General features: G+C 39.7%; 1 protein-coding gene across 6 annotated transcripts in view; it reads left to right on the top strand.

Annotated features, from left to right (window-relative positions):
* Nucleotides 1-27,044, top strand: part of peak1 (pseudopodium-enriched atypical kinase 1) — a 250,855-nt gene that overhangs the window by 145,556 nt on the left and 78,255 nt on the right. Inside the window, exon 4 of one of the 6 annotated variants that reach the window (XM_072282796.1) lies at nucleotides 7,835-8,005. The exons of the other annotated variants lie outside the window; for them this stretch is intronic. The gene's annotated coding sequence lies outside the window, so the exon portion shown is untranslated. The remainder of the gene's footprint in view (nucleotides 1-7,834; nucleotides 8,006-27,044) is intronic. 6 annotated transcript variants of the gene reach the window in all.

The following is a 27,044-nucleotide window of genomic DNA, read 5'->3' on the forward strand; positions in this document are numbered from 1 at the left end:
TTCTAATCTGTCTAAGTCCTTCTGCAGCCTCCCTGCTTCCTCAACACTACCTGACCCTTCACCTATCTTCATATCGTCCTCAAGCTTGGCCACAGGCCCATCTTCATCGTCCAAATTCTTGATATACAATGTAAAAAGTCCCTAAAGCTTCCCAATCCTTGAACTTCCACTAATTTTTGCTCTATTATGTATCCTCTCTTTTGGTTTTGTGTTGGCTTTGACTTCTCTTGTCAGCCACGGTTGTGCCATCCTGCCTTTAGAATACTTCTTCCTCTTTGGGATTTACTGTATATATCCTGTGCCTTCTGAGTTGCTCCCAGAAACTACAGCCATTGCTGCTCTGGTGTCATCCCTGCCATTGTTCTTTTACAATTAATTTTTATCCCGCTCCTCGCTCATGCCTCTGTAATTCCCTTAACTCCACTGTAATACTGGTGCACTTGACTTTAGCTTCTCCCCCGCCAATTGTAGGATGAATTGTATCATATTATGACCATTGTCTCCTAAGGGTTCCTCTACCTTAAGCTCCCTAATCAAGTCTGAATGATTACACAACACCTAATCCAGAACAGCTGATCTCTTAGTGGGCTCAACCACAAGCTGCTCTAAAATGCAACCTCGTAGGCATTCTGTAAATTTTCTCTCTTGGGATTGAAAATCAACACCAATCAGATTTACTCAATCTATCTGCATATTGAAATCCCCCATGACTATTGTAACATGCCCTTTTGACATATCTTTTCTGTCTCCCATTATAAATTGCAGCCCACATCCTGGCTAGTGTTTGGAGGCCTGTATGTAACTCTCATCTTTTTATCCTAGCAATTCCTTAACTTTACCCAGAACGATTCTACACCTTCTGATCCTATGTCACCTCTTTCGAATGACTTGATTTCATTTTTTACCAACATAGCCACGCCATCCCCTCTGCCTGATCTTTTGATACAATGTGTATCCTTGGATGTTAAGCTCCTGACCATAATCTTCTTTCAGCCAAGACTCAGTGGTGCCCATGATGTCAGACCTGCTAATCTCCAACTGCACTACAAGATTATTTACTTTATTCCGTATACTGTGCATTTACATATAATACCTTCAGTCCTGTATTTGTCACTCTTTTGGATTGCGTCCCCTGTTACATCCCAGTCATCCCACTGACTGCAATTTTGCCCTACCATATGCAGGTCTTTCCTGACAGTCTCACAACACACTGCCTCTGCTTATATATCAACTGCCCTGTCACTTAGTTTCTCATTCCCTTGCTGAATTAGCTTAAGCCTTCCCCAGCAGTTCTAGCAATCTGCCCACAAGTCATGGAATAAAAGGGGCTGGAGCACATTGGATCAAAAATCAGTTATGCACTATAAAAGGAAAATGGAGAGTGGAAGTGAAAAATTCTGTTGCATACTGGGGAAGTTACTAGATGGAATGAGAGAGAAGATCTACCAGCATTTGGAAAGACAGAGTCAGATTGGTTTTGTTTGTGGAAAGTTGTGCTTGAGGAAAATTTTAAAGCTTTTTGAAGAGGTAACCAAAATGAGGATAGAGCAGTAGATGTTGTCTATTTAGACTTATAGGTTGCTCTGGCAGGTTATTCTGCATGAAATCCAGACAGAACTAGTTACATGGATTCAAAATTGACTCAAAGGTAGGAAGCAGAGGGTGGTGATTGAAGATTCTTTCTTGGAATGGAGGCTGATGACTAGTGGTGTGCCCACAGGAGCCAGCCCATTATTTATATAAATGAGTTGGATGTGAATGCACAAGGCTAAAAGTCAGAGAGTCATAGAAAAGTAAAACACAGAAACAGGCCCTTCCACCCATCTAGACCGTGCCAAACCATAGCCCTCCATACTCTTCTCATCCATGTACCTATCCAAACCTAAACATTGAAATCGAGCACCACTTGCGCTGGCAGCTCATTCCACACTCTCAAGACTTCTGAGTGAAGAAGTTTCCCCTCATATTCCCCTTAAACATTTCACCATTCACCCTTAACCCTTGACCTCTAGTTGTAGACCCTCCCAATCTCAGTGGAAAAAGCCTGCTTGCATTTAGCCTATCTAAACCCCTCATAATTTTGTATACCTTTATGAAATCTACCCTCAGTTTTCTACATTCCAAGGACTAAAGTCCTAACCTATTCAATCTTTCCTTCTAACTTGGGTCTTCGGTGCTGGCCACATCCTCGTAAATATTCTCTGCATTCTTTCAACCAAGACCGTACCCTATACTTCAAATTAGGCCTCACCAGTGTCTTGTACAACTTCAAAATAACATTTCCCTAAGACCTACCCTGGTTGGTCCTACTGAAGTGCAACACCTCGCATTTGTCTGCATTAAATTCTGTTTGCCATTTTTCGGCCCATTTTTCCAGCTGGTCCAGATTCCACTGCAAGCTCTGTTGGTCTTCCTCACTCCACTATGCTCCCAATCTTAGTCTCATCCACAAATTTGCTGATCCAGTTAACCACATTATCATCCAGATCATTGATATAGATGACATACAACAATGGACACAGACCAATTCCTGAGGCACTCCACCAGTCACAGGCCTCCAGTCAGAGAGGCAACCATCTATTACTATTCTCTGGCTTCTCCCACAAAGCTAATGTGTAATTCAGTTGACTGCCTCATCCTGAATGTCATGCAGCTGAACCTTCCTGACCAACCTCCCATGTGGGACCTTGTCAAATGCCTTGCCAAAGCCCATGTAGACAACATCCACTGCCTTGCTTCATCAACATTCCTGGTAACTTCCTCAAAAAGCTCCATAAGATTGGTTAGACATGATCTACCATGCACAAAGCCATGCTGACTGTCTCTAATCAGTCCCCGTCTATCCAACTATTCATATATCCGGTCCCTTAGAATACCTTCCAATATCTTTCCCACTACTGATGTCAGGCTTGCTGGCCTATAATTTCTTGGTTTATTTTTAGACCCTTTCTTAAACAGCGGAACAACATTAACTATCTTTCAATCCTCCGATACCTCAACTGTCTCTAAGAATAATTTAAATATCTCTGCTAAGGCCTCTGCACTTTCTGCACTTACGTTCCATAGGGTCCAAAGGAACACCTTGTTAGGCCCTGAGGATTTATCCACTCTAATTTGCCTCAAGACAGCAGACACCTCCTCCACTGTAATCTTTAGGGGATCCATGTCCTCACTGCTGCTTTGCGTCAGTTTTGTAGACCTTGTGCCCATCTTCCAAGTAAATACAGATGTAAAAATTGCATTTAAGATCTGCCCCGTCTCTTGGCTTCATGCATGGTAATCTTCCAGAGGACCAATTTTGTCCCTTGCAATCCTTTTGCTCGTAACATATCAGTAGAATTCCTCAGGATTCTCCTTCACCTCATCTGCTAGGGCAATCTCATGCCTTCTTTTAGCCTTCCTGATTTCTTTCTTTTGCATTCTCTTAGTTTTCTTATACTCCATAAGTACCTCATTTGTTCCCACCTGCCTGTACCTGTTATTGACCTTTTTTTTCTTAACCAGGGCCTCAATGTCGCTTGAAAACCAGGGTTCCTCAACCTGTTATCCTTGCCTTCTATTTTGAGAAGCACAATACAAGGTTTGTACTCTCAAAATTTCACTTTTGAAGGCCTCCCACTAAATACACCCTTGCCAGAAAACAATCTGTCCCAATCCACACTTGCTAGATCCTTTCTGATACCATCAAAATTGGCATTTCTCCAATTTAGAATCTCAACCCACAGATCAGACCTATCTTTTTCCATATTTACTTTGCAACTAATGGCATTATAATCACTACATGCAAAGTGTTTCCCTGCAGAAAATTTTGTCACTTGCCTAATAGGAGATTTTCAAATAGGAGATCAAGAATCGTGCATTCTCTCATCAGGACTTTTATGTACTGATTGAGGAAAACTTTTCTGAACACATTTGACAAACTATCCCATCTAGTCCTTTTACAGTGTGGGAGTCCCAGTCAATATGTGGAAAGTTCAAGCTATCTATTATAACAGCCTGAAGTTTCTTGCAACAGTCTACAATCTCTCTACAAAATTCCATGGACTGTTGAATGGTCTATAACATAGCCCCATTAACATTGTCATACCTACAAACATGGCCTGGAACACAATGACTTTTTAGGTACCTTCAAGTAGGACATCATGTTAACCAGAGTTGTAGATACTGTATACAGACTTATCAACAGCAGAATTAGAATTTTTCAAGATTCTGAATTCCGCTTACAGTTCAATACCAAGTAAATCAATTTCTTGATTATATAATGCCCTCTCTCATGCCAAAAATGAAAACACGTTGTATATTAAAGAGAAGTGGGAGAAAGAAGCGAGGTTGGTACTTTCAGAGGAGGCTTGGGGGAAAATATGCAGCTTCCAGTGGTCTTTGACTAACTCATTGATTTGGAGAGAACTTCAAGACCTCATACCAGGAAAAATATAAAGACACAAACGTGTTGTGTCGTGTTGGAGAAGATGTGGCTCCAAGGAGGCAAATCAGTTCCATATTTTTTTGGGATTGCCCTAAATTAAGTTTATATTGGGAAGGTATTCACAGAACATTAGTTAAGGTATTTAAGACTCAGATACCTCTGAACTTTGAGACTCTCCACTTGGGGCATGTATTGTTTTTGGAACAGAAGAAAGATATAAAGCTGATGGAGGCCCTTTTAGCGGCAAGTAAAAAATCAATCACCAGAAAGTGGTTAAATCCAACATCACCTACATTAAAAGATTGGCATGAAATTGTTTTGGAAATATTTAAAATGGAAAAGATGACCTACTCTCTGAGAATTCAAAAGGAAAAGTTTTATCAAATTTGGAATAAATAGATTGAATTTATAACCCCAGAGCGAGCAGACTTTAGATGACTCTCCTAATGGTTTATACTGTTTGTCTCACCAACATAGTAATACTGTTAATGTAAGCACCCTTGGCTCGAATGTTTACTGTTTTTTTGGAAAATGTGGAATTAACACAAGTAAAGAAAAGATCTGGGGAAATTTTGGACCAGAAGGAAATGGACCAGAAGAGATACTTGGAAATTAGTATTCAACCACTGTTATTAATATTTTTTATAACAACTATTATCATTATTTAGTTTAATAGAGTGGAATTACAATTACACATAAACATCTATTTGAGTGCCTAATTATTTTCTATACAGTATTATCTCAATGTGCACTTGTGAATGTACAAATTAATATAGCTTTACTCACATAAAAAATGGAAAAGGTTATATATGTAAAAAAAAAGTTTGTGTATCACTTGTGAATACCTTATCCAAATAAAAATAAAATTTTTAAAAAATTGTCATACCTTTCTTATTCCTCAGTTGCACGCATAAAGCCTCACTAGACATGTTCTACAGTCTGTCCCGACTGTACACTGCCATGACATTTTCCCTGATTAGTGCTGCCACTCTTCCACCTTTAATTCCTCTCGCTTTGTCATGTCTAAAACAATGGAACCCTGAAATATTGATCTGCTAATCCTGGCCCTCCTGCAACCAAGTCTCACTAATGGCCACAGTATCATAATTCCAAAGTGTTGATCCACACCCCTTGCTCATTTAACTTTCCTACAATACTTATTGTATTGAAATATTACTTTCCTCTTTAGATTAAAGGTTTATCCTCCTTTTTTTCTATTTTATTCCCTTACTTTCAGCTTTTTTTTCCTGGTTTTATGGTTTTTTTCATGTGAAATATATTACAGTTTAGGTAGTAGGCAATATACTTTTTGTTATATTTACAGCTCTGTGGTGACAAAAGCTCATTAACTTTACATCAAAATGGTTAGCTTGGAGTTGCGAAGTGGGAGGGTGGGGAGGATACTAACCTTATGTGATTTTATTTTGGGTGCAGTATATATTAGACATGTTTGTTTTGCACTGTTAAATCTCTTTTCCTATAAATTCATTGGATCTGTTTGCCACAGACCTAAATGCACACGGGCCCATTTCCTGTACTTGCTGAAAATGCACTTAATCCCTGTTCCCTGTTCCCTGAAAACCTGTGCCAACCAACTGGTGGGTGTGTATAAAGACATTTTCAATCTTTCAGAAATTCAAAAAGGCAACAATCAAACCAGTGCACAGGAGGAGCAGGGTGAGCTGCTCATATCTACAATGAAGTGCTTTGAGAAGTTGGTTATGGCTGGAATCAACTCCTACCTTTGTAGAGACCTGGGCCTGCTGCAATTTACCTATTTCCACAGTAGGTCTACAGGGACGTGATCTCATTGGCTCTTCACCCGGCCTTGGATCATGTGATCAATACTCGTACTTGCATCAACCTGCTGTATATTGACTACTGCTCAGCTTTGATTGTGAGCTTCAGAAAGTGTAAGACGAGGAAACACACACCTATCCTCATAATGGGATCAGAAGTGGAAAGAGTGAGCAATTTCAAGTTCTTGGGTATCAGCATCTCTGCGAATATATCCTGGGCCCAACATATTGATACAGTTACAAAGAAGGCACAATAATGTCTATTTCATTAGAAGTTTGAAGAGATTTGGTATGTCACCAAAGACACTTGCAAATTTGTACCGTGAAGATCATTCTAACTGGCTGCATCACTATCTGGTATGGGATAGCGGAACTGCACAGGATTGAAATAAGATGCAGAAAGTTATGAACTCAGTCAGCTCCATCATGGATACTGCCTCCTCAGCAATCCAGACCATCCATCATTAAGGAGCCCATCACCCAGGACATGCCCTGTTCTCATTGCTACCATCAAGGAGGAGATACAGGAGCCCGATACAGAAATAACTTCTTCCCTTCTGCCATCAGATTTCTGAATGAACATCAAACCCACGAACACTACCTCACTACTTTTCGCTTTTTGCACGACTCCTTTATGAAACATTCTGGTTTCCTCAACTGTGTAAGTCTAGGGAAAACAACCTCCAGCAGCCCCCCCCCCCCAAAACCCTCTGTTTGTGTGGATGCTGTGCAATTCGCTTCCCTGTTACAAATTAATGCCACGAAATAAGAAACAGTACACTGTATACGATTAAAGGAATTATATCTCTGAATCTTAACTAAAGGGTTAGCAAAGAATGACAAAGAGAAAAGGGCCCATTCTAATTAAACAGTCAAATGTGCACAAGTTGGAGCTCATCTTGAACTTCTCTGTTATTCATGCGCTGGGCCCTTGGTCAACATGAAAGCACACACCACCTTCTGAACGTCGCTCACAATTCATCTCGAACACACACACACACACACACACACACACACTTCAATTTACAATAATGTTTTATTGTTATGTATTGCAATGTATAGTTGGTGCATAACAACAGAGTTCATGACATATGTCAGTGATATTAAACGTAATTCTGAATCTGAACAGCTCTCTCAGAGAGATATTGAGAATTTATTACTTTTCCCTCAGCAAAGTGGTTGGGCAAAAGCCTTAGTGTTGGTTTCACAAATCATTTTTAATAGGATTTAGTTCTGACAATCCATAGACAAATGATTTGTGTTCTGCGCTGAGTTAATTCTTGATATTTATATCATAAATATGCTATGAACTTCTGTTAACTTCTGAATTCAGTCAAATGGCTTCTCCTTTATGCAGATTATATCATTAGACAGTAAAACACATTTCTTGAATGATATTGAGGGAAATGGATGCGCAAGGGATGGCACTTCAAAAAGGATGGCAGCTTCTGCAAATAAATATTGTAATTGACTTGCTTGAAAGCCTCAACCACAGGACCTATTTGTCTAATCTTCCTTTGTTTAAATTTGGTATAAATGGCATTGTACTGCTTTTCTAGACTTAGCAAAGCCATAATACTGTATTTACTTAGTAATACTGTAATTACAGTTCTTGTTAACTGCAATCAACTACGTCCGCTTGATTTAATGCCAGATTGGAGATTCCGTCAAAGAATGTGATGAATTTCATACATAGCTTGAAGTATGTTTGATGCCAGCTGATCTTTAAACATCCTGATTCTGTGTTGTGAACTTCCTCACATGCAGAGAAGATCAAAGCGTGAGTTAACATTTACAAATGAGTTTAACTATATTGGCAAAAAATCTGCTGTGTCAGATGGGTTAAATCCTTACCTTTAAAAATTCTTTCTTTTTCAGTGAGATGCGCTGCAAGTCCCCTGATATTTCATTTTGTATTATGCAAAAAAAGTTGAAAGAAATGACTAGTTAAATTAGAATGGGTATTACAGAGTTTGTTGATTTTCCCTAAAGATATTTCTGCTTTCCTTTTATCTGGAACTGACTAATTCTCCAATATCAATTGATGTCATTTTGACTTGCTCTTTTTAATGTTAAGCCAATATTCTGTCTCATATAAGATTCAAAAATAATTTTTGTCGTTATTGAATATTATCTTCCAGTGGACTATTTTTCCCACTGTTGGTTTTATACATATTCACCCTGTTAATCTGTTGTTCAGAAATCCTGATGGTTTGGCATCAGGCTCACCTAGTTCTCTTTTCCTATAAATTCATTGGATCTGTTTGCCACAGATCTCAATGCACACGGCCCCATTTCCTGTGCTTGCTGAAAATGCACTTGATGCCTGTTCTCTGTGATCTCTAAGTATACTTGTTAACTGGAAAATTCTATCGTGTGTAACATCTTTAAAGAAAATAGTGAATTAAGTCTGCGTTAGTGTACTAATCAGTGACCTGGAAGATCTGCCAGTCCAGCAAGACCAGAATTCTGAGGGTGTCATATTGTCAGAGTTTTACTCTATGTAGAATAGGTAACCAAATCTTAAATGGGTGCTAAGAATAAAGGATGAAATTAGTTCTGATTTTACTGTGACTATTAATGGGTATTTGAGTAGATGTCTTCAAAATGACGTAAGGTTAGATGATGAGTGGCAAATTAAGAATGTAAGTAGATGCTGCACATCTACAGAAGTCAGGCTGTATGTGGAATTCAATGCCACAGGCCCTTGTCCAATCATGTTTATTTAATGCATTTCAGATTTTTTTGCTGCAAAGATGAACATTGAAAGATCTTGGATGCAATGATATGAGTAGGAGTGATACTAATGTGTTTGGTTTGGTTACTAAGACACCACTGACCAATGGAGAAGCCATGAATTAGGCCATAATTATACACCCAGTTTGGTGGGAAATGAAACCCATGTGGAAAGAAACGGTAACAAAAACTTGCATAATCCTTTGGGCTGCAAAGTCCTTTAAATTTGTATTTTCTTTCTTTTCTAAAGTGTATATTTTATGCAACACACATCAAAGTTGCTGGTGAATGCAGCAGGTCAGGCAGCATCTCTAGGAAGAGGTACAGTCGACGTTTCAGGCCGAGACCCTTCGTCAGGACTAACTGAAAGAAGAGCTAGTAAGAGATTTGAAAGGGGGAGGGGGAGATCCAAAATGATAGAAGAAGACAGGAGGGGGAGGGATAGAGCCAAGAGCTGGACAGTTGATTTGCAAAAGGGATATGAGAGGATCATGGGACAGGAGGCAGATCCCACCACTAAGCCCATCTTTCCCTCCCTCCCCCCCCCCCCACTGCTTTCCGCAGGGATCGCTCCCTACGCAACTCCCTTGTCCATTCGTCCCCCCCCATCCCTCCCCACCGATCTCCCTCCTGGCACTTATCCTTGTAAGCGGAACAAGTGCTACACATGCCCTTACACTTCCTCCCTTACCACCATTCAGGGCCCCAGAAAGTCCTTCCAGATGAGGCGACACTTCACCTGTGAGTCGGCTGGGGTGACTGCGTCCGGTGCTCCCAATGTGGCCTTCGATATATTGGCGAGACCCGACGCAGACTGGGAGATTGTTTCGCTGAACACCTATGCTCTGTCCGCCATAGAAAACAGGATCTCCCAGTGGCCACACATTTTAATTCCACGTCCCATTCCCATTCTGATATGTCTATCCACGGCCTCCTGTACGGTAAAGATGAAGCCACACTCAGTTTGGAGGAACAACACCTTATATTCCGTCTGGGTAGCCTCCAACCTGATCGCATGAACATTGACTTCTCAAACATCTGCTGATGCCCCACCTCCCCCTCATACCTCATCCGTTATTTATATACACACATTCTTTTTCTTTCTCCCCTTTTTCTCCCTCTGTCCCTCTTACCATACCCCTTGCCCATCCTCTGGGTTTCCCCCCCTCCCCCTTTTCTTTCTCCCTGGGCCTTCTTTCCCATGATCCTCTCATATCCCTTTTGCCAATCAACTGTCTAGCTCTTGGCTCTATCCCTCCCCCTCTGATCTTCTCCTATCATTTTGGATCTCCCCCTCCCCCTCCCACTTTCAAATCTCTTACTATCTCTTCTTTCAGTTAGTCCTGACCAAGGGTCTCGGCCCAAAACGTCGACTGTACCTCTTCCTCGAGATGCTGCCTGCCCTGCTGTGTTCTCCAGCAACTTTGATGTGTGTTGCTTGAATTTCCAGCATCTGCAGATTTCCTCGTGTTTATATATTTTATGCCGTGGATTTAGTATGTAATCTAATTTATACTTTTCAATTGAAGTATATAAGCAATAAATATGTGCAAATTTTCTAAACTTTAACTCTGAATATGTTGGCATGCTGTTTTATCTATATTACAAGCAGTTTACTGTGCTCCTTGCCCACCAAACTGGGTGTATAATTATGGCCTACTTCATGGCTTCTCCATTGGTTAGTGGTGCCCCAGTAACCAGACCAAAATGCATTTATCAAGTGGCAAAATGTTCAAAATAAAATCTGGCAGGGATGCAAAAGGTTTTATTTGGTCCTTTTGAATACTTAGTTGGAAGAAATTGAGGTTCGCCATGAACTGACTGACAGTGGAATATTTGGGAGAGATGGTGAGGCAGGGATTTTTCCAGCTGTGGTTGCTAAGCAGAGAGGTAAAGAAATCTACTGAATTGATGAAAAATGGTAGCCGAAGTAAAACTGTGAGATTAACCTTATTGTGTTGTTCCTCTCTGTTCCTTGTGGCACATCGAGTGGAAGCCTTGGTGTTTCTTTAGCATTTGTCTGTTCTTTATGAGGCCAAGGTGCTAGCTGGATGCTCAACCCAGCACAGATGGAAAGTGTGCAAGGAGCTGAATTCGAACCCGGAGCCATTCGCCTTGAAATCCGGTACGGATGCCATTACATCTCTGGCCTGCTAAAGATTGACCTCGTAAGGTGATTGTTGTTCTTGAAAAAACCATCCCATGAAGAGATAACAATTGATGACATGGAAAACAATCACTTCAAAAAATAAGGATACGTGTTGATATTGCATGCAAGGAATGTAGTTGCCAAGGAGTTAAGTAACCATATTATTTTTATACCACTACTAGACTGAAATTAGTGAAGCATTTCAATTGTCAACAGGTGTTCTTTGATGCTTTTCTAAAAGTTAGCAGGATGAGAGGCGCCAGTATGAATCCAGCCATTCAATGACTGAATGATCTATTTCACATGTGGTGTGCAATGCATGTTGCTGTAACTGAAGAAAACCTTGTTAAATGATACCAAAAGATTTAGGTTCTGCAAGTCTCAAGAAAAATGCTTTCATGTCATCTTTTACCATCAAAACATTTTAAAGTTTGCAGTACTCTTTCACATAACCATTGTGGTTGTTAAGTGCAAAAATTGTGTATATGCTGAAAGCACAAGGTTTGTTAGCTTTCTATAAGAATGTAGTTAAACTACATTATTTGTTGTTTGTGAGGCACGTGGATCTTTTGAGACTAGATTAGCTCTAATATATGTTTGATTCTCTTGTTTTCCTCCTTTGTTTCCTGTAACAAAATTATTTTAGGTTGGCAGTTAAGGTCATGTGGTGAGATTGCTCAGAATTTGAAATCCCTGCTGACTATATTCTGAAGTCGATTGAACACAGGCATTTATTTGTTTTTTATTTTATTTTATTTGAAGATGAACACGGAATAGGGCTTCTGGCTCTTCAACCCATGTTGCACAGCAACCCATGATAACCCTGATTTAACCCTAACCTAATCATGGGACAGCTTACAGTGACTAATAAACCTACCCAAATGGACTGTGGAAGCATCCAAGGGAAAATCACACATTCCATGGAGAGGACATATAGAGACTCTTTACAGATGATGCCAGTATTGAACTTGGAACTCCAACACACCGAACTGTAATGCTAACTGCTACACTAATAATGGCACCTCAAATTATAAATTGTGTAGTCATTATCATGCAAAAGAAGAGTTTGGACCATGTAGGTGTTTCACATACTAGCAATAGTAGTCAAGTTTCCTAGCAACTGAAGTATGTACATGCAGAAAATATCTCATATAAAGAATGGTAACAACTTAGGTTGTCAAATAATTGTTGTTTCTAAAGAAAAACGATATTCCTTTTGAACATTCAAAATGGCTCATACTTTCTGATAAATGTTCACTTACTTTTTGCCTAGAAATAATTGCATTCTCAGTTATATCTTGTAATGAATGAGAACAAATAAGAATAGCATCACAGATGTCTAATATCTACACAAAACTGGACGTTGCACAGATGTCTTCTTTCTTGTGGTTAAATCTTCGTTATTAAACATCTAACTTGGAGAATGAAAACATCCAATGAGCTGTCTTGCAGCCTCGAGTAGCTTTTCATCACATCCTACTTTTGCACTATCTTGCTTTTTCAGTAAAAGATAGAAAAACAATAAAAATGTTGCTTGATGGTTTCAAATTACATAGACAAAAGTTAGTGTTGAGGAGCTGGGCATCTTAAGAGTCATAGTCATAGAGTCACACTGCATAGAAACAGGCCTTTTGGCCCAACAGGCATGCTGACCACAGCATCCTCCCTGCTAGCCCCAGCTGCCTGTATTCAGCCCATAACCTTTCAAGTCTCTCAGGTCCATATACCTACCTAAGTGCCCCTTAAGTGTTCCAACAGTACCTGCCGACTATTTCCTCTGGCAGTTCATTCCAGGTACTCACTACCTTCTGTGTAAAGAAGTCGCTTTTCAGTTCATTTTAAATCTCTCCCCTCATATCTGTGCCTTCTAGCTTTGGCTTCTGGAGAAAAAGCCAAAACCGTCCAACTTATCCATACCCCTCATAATTTTATAAACTTCACTGAAGTCACCCCTTATTCTCCTGCATTCCAGGGGATCCAGCATGGTCAAATTCTCCCTATATCTCAGGCCCTCTAGTCCAGGCAGAACTCTATTCTGCACACTCTCCTGCTTGACAAAGTCTTTTCTATAAAAGGGTGACCAAAACTGCACACAATACTCAAAGTTCAGGCTCAACGGTGACTTGTATAACTGCAGCATAGTGTCTGTAATCCTAAACTTGATGCCCTGACTGATGAAGGCAACATGCTAAACACCTTCTTCGCCATCATGTCTACTTGTACAGCTACTTTCAGTGAACTGTGCATTTGTAGTTCCAGGTCTTTCTGTTCCACAATACTCATCAGTGCTCTACTATTCACTGTATGTCCTACTTTGGGTTTCAGATTTCTGGATCATTGGGATCTCTACTGGGGAAGGTATGACTTGTACAAAAGGGAAGGGTTACACCTGAACCTGAGGGGGACCAATATCCTTGCAGCATGGTTGCTAGAACTGTTGGGGAGAGTTTAAACTAATTAGGCAGGGGTTGGGAACTTGAGTGATAGGGCTGAAGGAATAGGACAGTTGGTATAAAAGCAAAGGCAGTGCATAGTGAGACTGTCAGGAAGGACAGGCAAATGCAGTCAGTAGGATGAGTTGTATTGGTAACAGGGATAAAATCGAAAAGGGTTACAAATATAGAACTGAAGGTGTTGCATTTGAATGCATACAGTGCACGGAATAAGGTAGATGATCCTGTAGCACAGTTAGAGATTGGCAGGTATGACACTGTAGCTGTGTCATGGCTGAAAGAAGATTATAATCTGGAGTTTAACACCCATTGTATCAAAAAAAAGCAGGCAGATTAGGCAGAGGGGGTGGTGTGGCTCTGTTGGTTAAAAAAAATGAACTCAACTCCTTATAAAAAGGGGATATAGGATTGGAGGATATAGAGTTCTTGCGAGTAGAGTCAAGAAATTGCAAGGGCAAAAAGACCCTGCTGGGAGTTATATACAGACCTCCGACCAGTAGCTAGGATATATATGGGCTACAAATTACAGTGGGAGATAGAAAATGACCAGACCCAACCAGTTCTCCTCCATCATCGCTCTCCTCCGTCCAGCAGAACTTGTTCTCACTCTCAATAATTTCTCCTTTTGCTCTTGCCAATTCCTTCAAACAAAAGGTATAGCCATGAGTACCCACATAGGTCCCAGCTACACCTGTCTTTTTGTCAGCTACTTGGACCAGTCTATGTTCCAAGCCTATACTAGTGTCACTCCACCACTTTCCTTGTGCTACATCGATGACTGCATTGATCCTGCCTTCTGCACCCATGCCAAGTTCGTCAACTTCATCAACTTGCCTTCAACTTCCACCCTGCCCTCAAATTTACTTGGTCCATTTCTGGCACCTCTCTCCCCTTTCTCGATCTGTTTGTCTCTGTCTCTGGAGACAGCTCACCACTGATGTCTATTATAAAACCTCTGACTCACAGTTACCTGGATTATACCTCTTCCCTCCCTGTTCCTTGTAAAAATGTCATTACCTTTTCTCAATTCCTCTGTCTCTGCTGCATCTGCTCTCAGGATGAGGCTTTTCATTCCAGAATGGAGGAGATGGCCTCCTTCTTCAAAGAAAGGGGCTTCCCTTCCTCCACCAACAACGCTGTCCTCAACCACATCTCTTCCATTTCATGCATGTCTGCCCTCACTCCATCCTCCTGCCATCCCACCAGGGATAGGGTTTCTCTTGTCCTCACCTACCATTCCATCAGCCCCCAAGTCCAGTACATAATTCTCCATTACTTCCGCCACCTCCAACAGGATCCCATCACCAAGCACATCTTTCCCTTCCCCCCACTTTCTGCTTTCCGCAGGGATCGCTCCCTACACGACTTCCTTGTCCATTTGTCCCTCCCCACTGATCTCCCTCCTGGCACCTATCCTGCAAATGGAGCAAGTTCTACAACTGTTCCTACACCTCCTCCCGCACTACCATTCAGGGCCCCAAACAGTCCTTTCGGGTGAGGAGACATTTTACCTGTGAGCCTGTTGGGTTCATCTACTGTATTCAGTGCTCCCGATGTGGCCTCCTGTATATTGGTGAGACCTGATGTAGATTGGGAGACCACTTCGGCGAGCATCTATGCTTCGTTTGCTGGAAAAAACGGGATCTCCCAGTGGCCACCCAATTTAATTCCACGTCCCATTCCCATTCCGAGATGTCGCGATGAGGCCATTCTCAGTTTGGAAGAGCATCACCTTTTACTCTGTCTGGGTAGCCTCCAACCTGATGGTATGAACATTGATTTCTCAAACTTCTGGTAATGCCCCTCCCCCTTCATCATTCCCTGTTTCTTTTTCCCCCTCTCACCTTATCACATTGCCTACCCATCACCTTCCTCTGGTGCTCCTCCCCCTTTTCCTTCTTCCATGGCCTTCTGCCCTCTCCTATTAGATTCCCCCTTCTCCAGTCCTTTATCTCTTTCATCAGCTTCCCAGCTCTTTATTTCACTACTCCCACCACCTGCCACACCCCCCAGTTTTACCTATCACAGGGTCATCAGGTGCAGCAGGGATGTTCACAGCTGTAGTTGTGTTCTCCCTTTCCAAGCGGGTATAGAAGGTGTTGAGTTCATCTGATAGTGAAGCATCGCTGCCATTCATGCTATTGGGTTTCCTGTCATCAATAAATAAGAATCCATCATCAAGGACCCTCACCATCCAGGCTATGCCCTTTTCTTGTTGCTACCATTGAGAAGGAGGTAGCGGGGCCTCAGATCCCACACTACTAGGTTTAGGAACAGTCATTACTCTTCAACCATTAGCCTCCTGAACCAGTGCGGATAACTTCACTCACCTCATCGCTGACGGATTCCACAACCAATGGACTCACTTTCATGGACTCTACAGTTTGTGCTCACGGCATTATTTATCTATCCATGTATCTATTTATTGTATTTGCACACTTTGTCTTCTGCCACATTGCTTGTTTGTTAGTCTTTGTGTGTAGTTTTTCATTGATTCTCTTGTACTACTTTGTTCTACTGTGAATGCCTGGAAGAGCAAGAATCTCAGTGTAGTATATAGCGAATTATAAGGACTTTTGATAACATTTACTTCGAACTTTAAATGGACAAATTAACATTTTTTGTATTTACCTTGCTCAGTATTTGCCTGCATAAAATTGCAACCCAAAGGCAAGACAATAATATGCTCCTTGAAGTTTCAACTAGATTTTTAGGTTTTTCAAATATTTGCTGCTTCAGTCTGGTTTAAAATTAAGCCAAACTCCTGATTCTTTTATTCTGTACGTCATGAAGGTATAGAGCAGCAGTTATAATCAGATTTGCTTATTTCCATCAGCATAATATGACTCCACAGTGTAAAATAATAATCATGCAATGCTGGTACACCAGTGTGATACTTTGGTGTCTATCCTTCTCGTATTTTATCTGCCTCTTCACAGTCAGGGAATGTCAATTTCTGTGCTTGAGGCAGTTTTGAATTGCTACAAAGTTAATTAGCTTGTTGGGCAATATCAATGCTAGCTGAATAAGGAATAGAAAATGCTGAACATAATCTAGCAGGTTATTCAGCAATTGTGTAGAGGGAAAATTAGTAACATTTCAGGTCAGTAACCGGTCACCTTTTAAAGATATTTTGTAGAGTCTATACAAATGCTGTTAAACCTGAGTAGCTCTAGTGTTTCCTGTTACTTCAGGTTTCCAGCATCTATATTTTTAGGCTTTTTAATCAAAGATAGTTCCTAGTTTCTCAAGTACCTACAGTATTGTTGCAAAAGGGGTAATTTCAAATGTTAAAATCACTATCAAAGAAATGTTTTCAGCGAAATCAAAACATTTACATGGAAGTGATGGTGAATAGTTTCCAAATTTGATAGAGAGGTATTAATAATGTCAGGATCCAGAAGATACCTGTCTTTACTGGTTGCAAGTCACAATTGCAAAAAGGAGCGCCTGGTTAAAGAAATAGAAATTTAAAAATCAGGTAGCATATTTTAATGTTTTGATTAATCTCAGTTGTCATAACTATTTATGCCACATATTCAATATGAACAAATTTGCAGTGCAGACCTTGCCAAGTCGTCTTCAAAAATAAATGAAGATGTGCGTAATTTGGGAGAGTTGTTTAATGGAACATTTATTTAAAAGCAGATCTAGTAATAGAATGTTTTTTAGCCATTGCCTCAAATTGTCCATCACAATCCCTCTGTTCAGAGCCACTAGAGATTTTCCCTCCTGATGCTCAGTGACTTGAATTTCACTAGGATTTGATGTCACACTCAGTCAATGGCTTCCTTGATGTTAAGGGCGTTCACTCTGTCACTTGACTACTAAATTCAGTTTACCTCCATGTTGGTGGACCAGTACTCATCCATATTGAATAGTACTGAAGACATAAGATGTACTCTGCATGAGGTATTTCACTACCCTTGCATACACTCAGTAGCTCCATTACTGAGCTGTCTGATATCAATATAGTTGCTAGACTGATTTTGAAGTAGATGATGAGAAATTCAGCAAGGGAAAACAAACTAGACTTCTTCATAAACCTCTTCATCTGGCAGGAGGTGGAAGCTCTATTACAAAGATCTGTGAAGAAGTTTAGTTTTCTCTCCTTTTCAACAAAGCTGTTCAGTAGTGTGACATTAGTGAAAAAAATTGCTGAGTGAAAATGAGCAGAGATGGAAGTAAAAAAAAGATAAGCATGCCTATATGCCAAAGTTGATCATTCTGAGAGGTTCTATAGAAACATCAAAAAGTACAGCCCATGAATAGATCTTTCAGCATGTTTGTATCGACCATGATGCCAAATTCAACTAATCCAATCCTCAGTGCTCATATTAATAGGCAAGAGTTTTGTGTACAGTCTCTAATGTTCAACTGAAGGAAACCAGCAAGACAATATGACCAACAGGATCAGTTTTATTACTAAAAGTGACAGTTTACAAAGTAAATTGCTTCAGCACCAAAGCACCAGCATTAATGAAGAAACCTGCTGCTTGCATACAAAAAGAGTTTTGATTTATCATTTTGCCTAACAAGGCCCTGCACATGCCGCTCTCTTAAAAAGTGTGTAAAACTGTGGAATAGTTTTGCCGCATTGTTGCAAAATCAGTGTATAGGCAAATCAGAATAGCTCATTCCTTTATTTCACTCTTGTCTTTGCTTATAGAGACGGGAAGTTTTTGCATCTCATTGACTGATGTTTTTAAGTGACATTAACTGGTTAATACCAAATACAGTGTATTCCAGTTAATTGGGTCACATCGGGACCGGTACATTGTGGCCCAATAAAGCAGCAGCCCCAATTAGCCAAAGTTTCATGGAAATAGTTTAAAAAGTCTTAAAAAAATGCTATTTAATGAATTATGTATTTAAATGAAATACAGAGCAAATTAGAACACTACCGGTGCTACTACATGACTATCAGATTGTGTATTAATTCCTAATAGTTGTTGACCGGGGAATTCATTTGGTATACGCTGTCTTGTATGGAGTGTCCAGAGAAGGGTAGCACTTTTGGTGAAGGACTTTGTCATGTCCATTCTGGAGCAGCTCACTCACCTTTGGCTTCCACTGAACACTCAGCTCTCACCTGTGGCTCCAAGTAACTGCGTGTAACAGCGGCCACACCGATACACCGCTTCGACAGGTGGACTAAACCAGATGAGGGTAGCCAGCAGGTCTCATACCCCGGTGAAATAAGGACGTGCTTATTCTAGCATGTGAAGTTAACTCTGGCGGACTGGGTGGGTGCGATCAACAGTGTGATCCAATGTCCAAGAAGATGGTTGTCCAATGCTTCATGGAGAGCGAATAGCATGAATAACACAGAAGGAGTCATGGTTATCCACTGCAACTAAGTAGAACTTCAGTTTGTGATGACTACTCATATCATTGGACCTGGACTTGCAAGGTCAAGAGAGTGGAACAGTCCCAGTGTAACAGCATTTCCATTTTAAAAACTCTCCTGCACAGGTTTCACTGTCATCATTGGATATGATGGACAACCAACATACCGGCCTGATTTTTTGATTCACTGTAAATGAATAAAATTAGTGCAGGCATATAGTGCAGATAATGGACTGCCTTCATATAATGCTTTTGATGATTGCATTTTTCAAATCTTTATTTTCATTGTAATATTCAAGATGATTGTTGAGACCTTCAAATTCTTATAGTTCCTAACTGCTTGAAATAGTGAAATTGTTTCATTTTCACTCCTGGTCATTTCTGGCATCGCTAAGCCTGAATGCTTGTAACTGCAGTGAACAAAACAATTCTAAATGGTCTTACTGCTTATTTCTCACCAACTATCAGTGACAAAAATCACTTCTTTTTGAATACAAACACATGCAACTGACACTATTTAAAAACTGATTCCTCTGAGCCTGGTGTAGTGTCTAATGGCCACACAAGATTACGCATCTGATGCTAGTTAGTTACTTTTTGGCAAGTCCCTTGTCCCAAGTAAGTGTCATAGTGTCTCAAATAAACAAAGGGAATCCCAGCTATTTTCTTGATTAGTTTTTATTCTTTTAAGAGTTGTCCCAAATAAGTGGCTAACCCAATTAACCAATGAACCAATTAACTGGAATCTACTGTATTAATGAAAGCTGAAAATAAATCCTTAACATCAGCTAAATATAAAAAGTGAAAAATACATTCCTTGTCTATATATGGTTTCACACCCACCTATGTGCCTGACATAACTACCCTCCCAATTCCATGATGACAAGTGTTGGAAAGTAAACACCGGCCTTGCCAGCAATGTCCGCATACTGTGACTGTGTAAATAAAAGGAACTAACTTGTAGGGTAATGGGAATGAGCTGGAGTCAGTTGCAACCTCACATAGCTAGTAGGCTAAATGGGCATCTTTTGTGCTGAGATTAGTTTTACAGAATTTGTGTATGTGAGTGGAAAGGGAACTGCCTTCAGCGCAATTGTGGCTGAAAGACAAGTTTCCCAATAACAACACATGCACAAAATACTGGATGAACTCAGCATGTCAGACAGTATCTATGAAGAGGAATAAACAGTCAATGTTTTTGGCTGAGGCCTTTCATCAAGACTGGAAAGGAAGGGGAGAGAAGCCAGAATTCCCAATAACATCAGTAATGTAGTATGGGAAGACAAGTTGCTTATGTTTGGCCATTCTGTGCATATATTTAAAGTAGTATTGATGGTATCATTATTATCTTTGAGTTTTATCTAAGAATTATGACTAGAAATATAGTTAAAATATGTTGGGTTGAATTTACATTCATCTATATATAGTGCTGTCAATAACTTTAATGAAAGTATTTCTCTTTAAAATGCAACTGTTTTACAGTCATCTAAATGCTATTATATTGTGTACCAAATGGGCAAATATTTTAATAATATGATTATCTTAAAGGAGTCCTGGAGTCACACAGCATAGAAACAGACATTTTGATCCACTGTATAGGCCTTCCAATGAATCAGAATCAGGTTTATGATCACTGAGTCATGAAATTTTGTGGCAGCATAACAAATTACCAAAAGTTATAAGTCAAAATATAAATAGTGCAAAAGAGAAATAGTGAGGTACTGTTCATGAGTTCATGAACCATTCAAAAATCTTATGGCAGAGGGGAAGAAACTATTCCTAAGATGTTGGGTGCAAGATTTCTGTATCTCCTTCCTGATGAGAAGAAGGCATGTTCTGGAAGGTGTTTCATGATGGATGCCACGTTCTTGAGGCACGTCTGTTTGAAGATGTTCTCTTTGGTGGGGAGGCTTGTACCTGTGATGGAGCTGGCTGAGTTTACGACCCTCTGAAGCCCCTTATGATCTCTACATTACACCTGTAGAAATTTGCGAGAGTCTTTGATGACATATATAATCTCCTCAAACTCCAAAAGAAGTATAGCCATGGCATGCTTTCATCATGAATACATCAGTATTTTGGCCTCAGGATAGATCCTCTGAGATGTCAAATCCCAGGAACTTGAAACTGCTCACCCTTTCCACTGCTGACAACCTCATGGAAATGGTACATGTAATCCCGACTTCCCTTTCCTGAAGTCTGCAATCTATTCTTTAGTCTTGCTGAAGTTGAGTGCAAGGTTTGTTATTGCATGATTATTAGTATAATCATCATGGAACATTTTCAACACAGTAGTCAATATGTTGAAGGTAAACAATTTTGTTGTAATTTAGTGCCTGAACTTTGAGATAGATTTGAATCACTTGTCCTTGCACCTGCAGTTGCACATCCACTAAATTCCCTGCGTCAATTAAAGTATTGAACATATTTGCAAATGTTCATGAATCTCTGTATAATTGCACAGTGCTGTTTAGCTCATGGCCTTTCTCTCCTGAAATTTCCACTAATGCTCATCTGGAGAAAAGAACATTTTGGCACCTTTCATTTTCTGACAGATGGAAGAATTTACAGAAACAATGATGATCCAATGTAAATTTCATTATCCACTTTGATAGTCTTATATAATGTGAAATTAATAAGCATTTGAAGCTTGTTGCATATTTGATACGTGCACATGGCGTTGTAATGTACTCTCAGCTCTATAATGTTTTCTATTTACTTAGAAAAAAATAAAGGATTGTGAGAATAATTGTGCTGGTGATTGGATTGCCTCTGCATGTATGTACTTAAAACAGGCTATGTTCAAAAGGCCAGGCAGCATCCATGGAAAAAAGTAGTCAACATTTCAGGCCGAGATCCTCACCAGTCCTGATGAAGGGCCTCGAACTGAAACATCGACTGTACTCTTTTCCATAGATGCTGCCTGTCCTGCTGAGCTCCTCCAGCAATTTGTGTGTGTTGCTTGGATTTCCAGCATCTGCAGATTTTCTCTTTTATATTCAAAAGATATTTGGAAAATTCCACACAAGATGTTCCTCTTTAAATGATTCTAAAACACCTCTGGTCACCTATAAAGTGTAATAGTTAATAAGACTTTTCAAGTATCTTATTTCGCAACTTCATTTTCTATTGAGTTTTACTACCTTGATTTAAATGTTTGCATTTTTGTTTAGCTACTTGAACACATTATCCCAAAGACAAAGCAAACTGCTTCTGAATTTTTTAATTCTGTAGGGGGTATAAGGGAACTAATGATTTATAGTAGAGATTTAGAAGGATAAAACCTAAGTGCCACCATTCCAATATTTGGGGAAGTAGACTGGTTATGGTTTAGTGATGGCTTAAGCAGTACTGACCAAATCTAGATGTAAATCACTCAAAATTATTTACTGATCTTTTAATTCAGTTAGAATTGTATTTGGATGGAAATTGTATGTAAAAGTGCAGGCAGGAAATACAATACGTGCATATGTTGCCCATTATGTCTATTGCTTTATCCAGGCCTGTTTCTGTGCTGTAAATTCTATGCAATTGAAGTTGTGTTTGTGTAAAAACAGTAATAATCATTTTATTGTTTTTCCTATGCTTCTAGTTTTTGTGCTTTTCACATGATGAACATAAGCAGTACTGAGACTTCCCTTGTTTATATTCTGTTGTCCACTGGGACATAAGTTTGTGCACCCAAGTAGAAAGATCACAGTTGCAGTATGAGGATAGATAGAGAATAGCTCTATTTTAATGTGTTTTTAAAATTTCTTATTCCTCCACCAGAGGTAGAGAATTAAAAAGTAGTTTTAGGCAGGAAAAGTGTATTTGATTTATCATTAATGACTAGATAGATATACTGAATTTAAACTTGCCCAATTGCCCACATCCTAAAAAAAATTAAGTTTTATCCCTCATTCAGTCTAGCAGTGATGAAAAGTACTTCAGCCAAATACAAACATAGAAGTTCATTTAGATTTGGAACAATAGGAAATGTATGATGACAGTTTATCTATTTTATATCAGGAGAGTTTTGTAGGATAGGATATATAGATAGTTCTGCTCTAATGTGATAGTTATGTTGCGGAGAAACCTTGCGCTAAAGAAAGTCGCATTACAGTATAACAGGTTGCAACTGTATTCAAAGCATTGAATTGGACTGTTTTTCCCAGTCATGATTACTCTCTAACCAATGTGGCCCAAGTAATGCAAAAAGTGTTCTCTAAACCATCAATCGATTTATAACCTATTAAATGGCATTGTGATCTTCATTTACCATGAGCGCCCTTGCAGCGTAGCAGTTAGTACGATGCTAATACAGCTCAGGTTGTCGGAGTTCTATTCTGACATCATCTGTAAGGAGTCTGTACGTCCTCCCCGTGGAGGTTTTCTCTGGGTCTTGTGGTTACCGCCCCCTGCCCCCCACAGTCCAAATGATATACTGGTTAGTAGGTTAATTGGTCATTGTAAATTGTCCTGTGATTAGGCTAGGGTTAAATTGGGGATTGCAGAATGATGCAGCTTGAAGGGCTGAGAGGAACTATTCCGCACTGTATCTCTAAATAAAATAAAATAAAACTCCATATCTGCAAAAAATTATATAGAGTTTACAGCAAAGAACAGAACACTCTATCGAGCTGGACCATTCCATGTAACTGGCTTGTCTATGCACAAGCTTCCTCCAAATTTACTGTCAGCATATCCCTTGTTTCTTCTCTCCTCAATGAGTTTATAAAACTGCCCCCCCTTTTTTTAGTACACTTGAGAGTTGTTACAATTTGAATTGAAATTCCTACAAGGGGATGAAAAGACCCCCTTTTTTTTTTATGAATGCTTCAGCATAACAAGTCTAATTGGGGTGGCTTGGTAGCACAGCAGTTAGCATAATGCTATTACAGCTCCAGCGACCTGGATTCAATTCCTGCTGCTGTCTGTAAAGAGTTTGTACATTCTCGCTGTGGCCGCGTGGGGTTCCTTTGGGTACTCCAGTTTCCTCCCATATTCCAAAGACATGAGAGTTAGAAGGTTAATTGGTCACATTGGTGTAATTTGATGGCTTGCTCTTGTTGGGCGGAAATGCCTGTTACTGTGCTGTATCTCTAAATTATTAACACTGCATGGAAAATATTTGTTCTCAAACATTGCTATTGAAAATCCAGTAAATCAGACGCAAAATGTTCTGAATGTAACCATGGCGATCTCAAACTGTCATAATGAAAAAAGATGTAACAATATAAAATTTGCTGCAACAGATGCTGTTTTAGCTCAGTTCTAATATTTACCAGAAGACCAGCATTTGTCTTTGTACTTTGAACCAATTTAGGATACAAGTATCATTGTGAAAGAGGGATGGAAGTTTGTTCTCAGGAACAGGGAAATTGCTAATGAAAATATGAAGACTGCTAAAATTATTTCTTTTTTAAGTCAGAACTCCAGAAACTAATGTCTAGTGAAAATATTTTGATTGGAATTTAGTTTTCCATTCCAAGTAGCAACTAAAATAAAGTTCCCTGAACCCTGCTGCAACATTTTTCTTTTCTTCCCAGTCATTTGGAAATCAGTTTTCCATTTTTAGGGAACCACCTTTTCAATTTCTGTAAGTGAGATGACTGTTTTATTGCCAAATTAAAAGCAGCTTTTTACAAACCTGACTTCATTATAATGCTGCTGGTGGAACTGCAACACACATCAAAGTTGCTGGTGAACGCAGCAGGCCAGGCAGCATCTCTAGGAAGAGGTACAGTCGACGTTTCGGGCCGAGACCCTTTGTCAGGACTAACTGAAAGAAAATTTAGTAAGACATTTGAAAGTGGGAGGGGGAGGGGGAGATCCAAAATGATAGGAGAAGACAGGAGGGGGAGGGATGGAGCCAAGAGCTGGACAGGTGATTGGCAAAAGGGATATGAGAGGATCATGGGACAGGAGGCCTAGGGAGAAAGAAAAGGGGGGGGGAACCCAGAGGATGGGCAAGGGGTATAGTGAGAGGGACAGAGGGAGAAAAAGGAGAGAGAGAAAAAGAATGTGTGTATATAAATAAATAACAGATGGGGTACAAGGGGGAGGTGGAGCATTAGCGGAAGTTTGAGAAGTCAATGTTCATGCCATCAGGTTGGAGGCTACCCAGGCGGAATATAAGGTGTTGTTCCTCCAACCTGAGTGTGGCTTCATCTTTACAGTAGAGGAGGCCGTGGATAGACATATCAGAATGGGAATGGGATGTGGAATTAAAATGTGTGGCCACTGGGAGATCCTGCTTTCTCTGGCGGACAGAGCGTAGGTGTTCAGCGAAACGATCTCCCAGTCTGCGTCGGGTCTCGCCAATATATAAAAGGCCACATCGGGAGCACCGGACGCAGTATATCACCCCAGCCGACTCACAGGTGAAGTGTTGCCTCACCTGGAAGGACTGTCTGGGGCCCTGAATGGTGGTAAGGGAGGAAGTGTAAGGGCATGTGTAGCACTTGTTCTGCTTACAAGGATAAGTGCCAGGAGGGAGATCAGTGGGGAGGGATGGGGGGGGACGAATGGACAAGGGAGTTGCGTAGGGAGCAATCTCTGTGGAAAACTGTTGCCTCACAGCCTCAGTGACTCAAGTTTAATCCTAATATCTAATGCTGTTTCTGTAGAATTTGCACATTCTGCATGACAGCAATGGGATTCTTCCAAGTCCTTTGTTTATTGCTGCTTCACAGCAACTTGCAGGTTGGTACGTCATTTGTCCAATTTAGATTGCTTTTAGTGTCTGTTGGTGAGTGGTGGAATCAGTGGAGGGTTGAAGAAAAAGTGTGAGGAATAAAATGACATTATTGTATGATTAATAGTGGTCAGTGTGGACTTGGTGGGCTGAACGACATGTTTATGCTATATTGCTCTCGATATACAGAGGGGTGAGTAGAAAACTGTAGTTCATTTCTCAAATTGCTGCAGATGGAGATCTTTTTCATTCTACCATTTTGAGCAAGATTTGAGCATAAATTTGATCTGCAGAAATGACCTATCCTTTCTCAATTTTAAGAAGCAACTATTCTTTGTCACTCATGAAATTTGGATTTTTTTGCATTATTTGAGAAAGACAAAATCAAAATTTCAGCATTTAAATTTGTTTAATGATTTTACAGAATATAATAATGAAACTAAGTATTTGAAATTATTTCACTTTGATATTTCCTTTATCTTAAATCAGGAACATGTAAATAATTGGTGTTTTTGTTTGTCCCAAGAATGGAAAGGCAAATTTTGATCTTTTTTCCATGTGCATTAATTGCTTGTCTTTCTTGAGAAATTAAATGGCTGTCTCATAACAAACTCAAACTATAAAAAATAATTCATGAAAATTTTTATTTATTGTATGGTACATGCTAACAAAAGCTAGAACAATTTTATTATTTTAAAAGAAGCAATTGAACAACTCTTCTGTCAAGTAAAACAGTTAATTGTAAGGAAACACTAGAGATTCTGCAAATGCTGAAAGTCCACAGCAACATGCACAAAATGCTGGTGGAACTCAGTAGGCCAGGCAACATCTATTTGGGTTCAAATACTTCCATAAACAGAGAACTATTAGGTAATTTGAACTATGTTTTGTTTTGTGGCAAGGAGTAATGTGTAAATTAATGAATGCATTGTAGGATGTTTTTACTTTGTTGGTCATGTTTGGTGAACTGAAAGGTAAATTGAGGTGTGTCTATTCTGATTGCTTAGCCTTAGGGAAAGGAGCACTTGGTCTCCCATTCTGATTGTCATATATGATTAATTATTTTGTTAGCTAAAATGACTGTGTATTTTTCATGCTAATTTGCCTTTCTTAATTTTGTCAACTAAAAATACTTGTATCCATTTTAATCCAATTAAGTTTGTATCCATGGCTACAAAGCACTGTGTTCTATATTCTTACAACTTCCAATTTGGAAAAAAGTCTCCTTAGATTTGCATTGTAACTATTTTGTAAATCTCAAGCTATTCCCTTTGTCTGAATTTGTCTTTGACTTAGAAAATTTATTGAATCATCTTTTCAGTCTTGTAATTCTTGACAACATAGGCACAAAACTGACATTTGTTTTTACCATGGAGTCTTGTAAGGTGATTCCATTTCTTAGTAGTATTGTCCAGGCTTCAGCATGCTCTTGGTAATTACCAGAGCATCAAAT

Source organism: Mobula birostris, chromosome 18 (genome assembly GCF_030028105.1).
Source record: "Mobula birostris isolate sMobBir1 chromosome 18, sMobBir1.hap1, whole genome shotgun sequence".
Taxonomy (NCBI): domain Eukaryota; kingdom Metazoa; phylum Chordata; class Chondrichthyes; order Myliobatiformes; family Myliobatidae; genus Mobula; species Mobula birostris.